This window comes from Triticum dicoccoides, chromosome 3A, assembly GCF_002162155.2.
Source record: "Triticum dicoccoides isolate Atlit2015 ecotype Zavitan chromosome 3A, WEW_v2.0, whole genome shotgun sequence".
Classification (NCBI taxonomy): Eukaryota; Viridiplantae; Streptophyta; class Magnoliopsida; order Poales; family Poaceae; genus Triticum; species Triticum dicoccoides.
Genome location: NC_041384.1, coordinates 249,404,191 through 249,409,074, shown reverse-complemented (window position 1 = coordinate 249,409,074; position 4,884 = coordinate 249,404,191).

The window sequence follows — 4,884 nt, the reverse complement described above, 5'->3', positions numbered from 1 at the left end:
TTGCCATGATTATTGTGTGCATGATATGCCCATGAGTTCTACTTATGTTTTGTTAAGGGTTTTGCCATCTTTCCAGAGGTGCAACCCATGTATTTTTGTGATGTGTGTGGTGACTAGAACAAGCTTGCCAAGTGAGGCACTTGGTAATGCTGATTTCAGGGATTTAGCATTTCCACCAAGTCCTTGGCCTGTTTATCTCATATGGCCATATGTTCATGTTGTTTCCTAGTGATCCGTGCCTCTTTTGAGGATGATCAGTAAGGATGTTTTGTTAATCTTGTAGTGCTCTATCCAGCCATGTCTTTGTTTGCAATCATGGAGCACCCTAGCTTGAGTCAATCGAGCTCTACTTTTGCTACTTCGCGAATCTGGGCAGATTGTCTACTTGTTAGCGATTTTGCCGATGTTGTTGTAGTGGATTCGTGCATGCTATGTTATTGTTCTTGCCATGTCTAGCTTGCATTGTGTGTATTCTTGATGGGCGTATGCTTAGATTGTCATGACTTGCTCCGTAGTGAGTGCATCGAGCTCGTAAACATGCCTACTTGATATCTGTTTTCAGCATGCTCCAGTTTTCACCAAGTCTGAGAACTGATTATGTTTTTTCCATGTTCACATGCTTGCAATTGTATTTTCTGATCCCTTTTGGCTCAAGGTCACTAAGGGACTTTTATTAAGCTCTTTTAGTAGCTCCATGCCATGTTTTACTTTTCCATGTTCAGGTCCTGTAGCATGTAGTTTTGTTGCTCCGAAGAGTGCTACCTGATCTGAAATTTCAGACAAGTGTTATTTTCACCAAGTCTGAGATTTGTTTACCATATGCATTTTGCCATGCTTGTTTGAACCTGTTAATGGATGAATTGGCCGTAGCTCAGTGCTAGACTTTTGTTAAGCATCTTGAATACATTCCTTCCATGTATTTTGATGCCATGTTTGGGTGTTGTAGCTTGTTCACCTCATTGCATTTAGTTGGCTACTTGCTGTAAATCGCAAACCGGTGTCATATTTGGATCGCTTGCCATTTCCAAACCGTGACTCCGATTCCGGTGTTCTTTATATCGTTTTCAAGCGATTTCATCTCATATTTCCAGTGGCACACTTGGATTTCCAAGTTGAGGCCAGGTTCATGCATCCCTTGTCAAATCTTGCATATGCATCCCGCATAGCATACCGTCCTTGCATCATATTGTTTGATCCTTGCACGTGGTTGATTGTGTTCCGTTTGCTTGTTTGTCTTGTTTGGGTAGAGCCGGGAGACGAGTTCGCTAACGAGGAGCCCGTTGAGTTTGCTTTCGAGGATCCAGTCAACTCTGACAACTTTGCAGGCAAGATGATCATACCCTCGAAATCACTACTATCTTTGCTTTGCTAGATGCTCGCTCTTTTACTATGCCAATGCTACGATGCCTACCATTGGCTTTCAAGCCTCCCAAATTGCCATGTCAAACCTCTAACCCACCATGTCCTAGCAAACCGTTGATTGGCTATGTTACCGCTTTGCTCAGCCCCTCTTATAGCGTTGCTAGTTGCAGGTGAAGATTGGAGGCCGTTCCTTGTTGGAACATTTATTTACTTGTTGGGATATCATTATATTATCTTGTTATCTTAATGCATCTATATACTTGGTAAAGGGTGGAAGGCTCGGCCTCTCGCCTAGTGTTTTGTTCCACTCTTGCCGCCCTAGTTTCCGTCATATCGGTGTTATGTTCCCAGATTTTGCGTTCCTTACGCGGTTGGGTTATAATGGGAACCCCTTGATAGTTCACCTTGATTAAAGCTTTTCCAGCAATGCCCAACCTTGGTTTTACCATTTGCCACCTAGCCTCTTTTCCCTTGGGTTTCCGGAGCCCGAGGGTCATCTTATTTTAGCCCCCCCGGGCCAGTGCTCCTCTGAGTGTTGGTCCAACCGAGCGATGTCCGGGGCTACCAGGGACAACTCTGGGCTGGCCTACCCGACGTCTTGCTCATCCGGTGTGCCCTGAGAACGAGATATGTGCAACTCCTATCGGGATTTGTCGGCACATCTGGGTGGTGTTGCTGGTCTTGCTTTAACCTGTCGAAGTGTCTTGAAGAACCGAGGTACCGAGTCTGATTGGAACGTCTCGGGAGGAGGTCTATTCCTCCGTTGACCGTGAGAGCTTGTCATGGGCTAAGTTGGGACTCCCCTGCAGGGTTTTGAACTTTCAAAAGCCGTGCCCGCGGTTATGGGCAGATGGGAATTTGTTAATGTCCGGTTGTAGATAACTTGAACCTTAACTTAATTAAAATGAATCAACTGAGTGTGTTACCGTGATGGCCTCTTCTCGGCGGAGTCCGGGAAGTGGACACGGTGTTGTAGTAATGCTTGCGTAGGTTGCTCTCTAGTTTGTCGCTTGCGCTTTGCCTCCTCTTCTCGCTCTCTTTTGCGAACAGGATAGCCACCATATATGCTAGTCGCTTGCTGCAGCTCCACATATATTTACCTTGCCTTACCTATAAGCTTAAATAGTCTTGATCGCGGGGGTGCGAGATTGCTGAGTCCCTGTGGCTCACAGATTACTATTACAACAGATGCAGGGCCTGATGATTCCGCTCCAGGTGACGCGCTCGAGCTCAAGTGGGAGTTCGACGAAGAGTCTTAGCGTTACTATGTTTCCTTTCCTGACGATCAGTAGTGGTGCCCAGTTGGGGGTGATCGGGACCGTGTCACAGGTTGGGTTATCTTTTATTTTGGCGCCGTAGTCGGTCCATGAGTGTTTGGATGATGTAATGTTATTATGTACCTTGATTGATGTGGCGAGTGTAAGCCAACTATGTTATCTCCCCTTTATTTTTTACATTGCATGGGATGTTGTGAAGATTGCCTTACTTGCGACATATGCCTTCAATGCGATTATGCCTCTAAGTCGTGCCTCGACACGTGGGAGATATAGTCGCATCGAGGGTGTTACAAGTTGGTAATCAGAGCCTTCCCCGACCTTAGGAGCCCCATTGCTTGATCATTATTAGCGGCCGAGTTGTGTCTAGAAAAATGTTTTGAGTCATTTAGAAATTATATATCGGAGAGTTTAGGAATTCTTTTTACTACCTAGTCTCCTCATCGCTCTGGTAAGGCATCCTGACGTAGAGTTTTGACTCTTCTCTTCTCAAATTTCACTAAAAAAAATTTTAGGATCACGCGGGTATCTTGGAATCGTTCCGATGGTTTTATGACGAGAACATTGTCTTGGTGCCTCCTGTCAGGGGTTTTGTGGAAGTGTCCCGGGGAGTTGAGCTCTGAGGTGTTGTCATCATAATTTTATCGTTGCAGTTCTGGAATACCTGAGTTTAGTACGCCGACATCGAAAATCTCTTTTATGCAGTTCGTTGGTGAGATAACCTCGACGCCACCTAGTACTGTGGTGGGAGTTCGGGAGTATCGCCATAACTTGTATAACGGATGCTTTTCAAAGGTTGAGGTAGATGGTTTCTGAAGTTTTTCTCGGTTATGTGTTGAAGGATGGATACAGCTGGATGTAGGATTTGTTAGATTTGGGTGAGATATTATGCTTCCCTTGTATCCCCAACACCTGATTGCATAACCGGAAAGGTTCGGGAGTTTCATAGGTGGGAAATCTTGTAGCTCTAGTTCTTTTTCCACGGATATTTGGTTTGAGATTGGGATTTCTTACCGAGCATTCGTTCTTGATCCGTACCTTGTTGATTTATTTCTCTACCTAAATTCTAAGTGGCTTCTCAATTTATGGATATGTGACCATTTCAAGAAGAATGTATTCGTTCTTTTTGTTTGGATGTGAAGACTTTATGTTGCAATTTTCATTCCATTGGATTCAGCTTCAATATTTGTCTATCAATGTGCTAATGGATGTCAACCTCTTCAGGATGGCTCCTCCAACGCGCACGACTCCGAATCCTGATCCGCCACCACCTCCACCTCCTTCAGAGGCATGGCAAGCTGTGATGGCCGCAACCAATGCAAACACACAGTTGATCATGCAAATTCTTCAAGAGCGCAATCAAGGCAACCAAGGGAACCAAGGCAACTATCAAAATCACTCTGCTACACTCAACCAGTTCCTTGCTAATGGGGCAAAGACTTCTAGCAATTGTGTTGAGGCAACCGATGCTGATGATTTGCTTGTGGATCTGTGCAAGCATTTCGAGTGCAGTAACGTCAGGCCTGAGGACTTTGTCAAGTTCGCTTCCTTCCAACTCAAAGATCAAGCTGCAGAATGGTTCCAGCAGTACAAGGATTCCAGAGGTGGACGTGTTATCACTTGGGATGAATTCCGTCAAGATTTCAGAGATCACCATATTCCCCAGAGCGTGGTTGAAAGCAAGCGTGAGGAATTCCGCAACCTGAAGCAAGGCTCTTTGTCTGTCTATGACTACAACAAGTTGTTTCAAAAGCTCACCCGCTTTGCTAAGCAGGACGTCCCTGATGAGAAGAGCATGATATACCAGTTCAGGGGTGGTCTCAGAGAAGAAATTCAGCTAGCTCTTGTTCTCTTTGAGCCTTTGAGGTACGATGAGTTCTACAACATGGCACTGAAGCAAGAGGCTGCTCAATTGAGGTGTGATGCTTCCAAGAAGCGAGTCAGAGATGTTACTCCTTCTTCCTCTACTCAAGTGGCCAAGCAGCAGAAGTATTGGCTTCCTCCTCCTCCGTTCCGTCAGCCGTATCAGCAGAAGAGCAAAGGTGGCAGTGGATCTTCCCACCCACCCAACCCTGGCTTTCAGAACAAGACTTCGTCTCAACCTCCAAGATCGAATGCTCCGTATCACCATCCGCTTTTAGAGGTCATGTGCAACAAGTGCCAACAAAAGGGTCACTATGCCAACAAGTGTTTCAACCAGAGGCGTCTTCCTCCTCCTCCTCCTGTCAGATCGGCAAGTACAGCTATG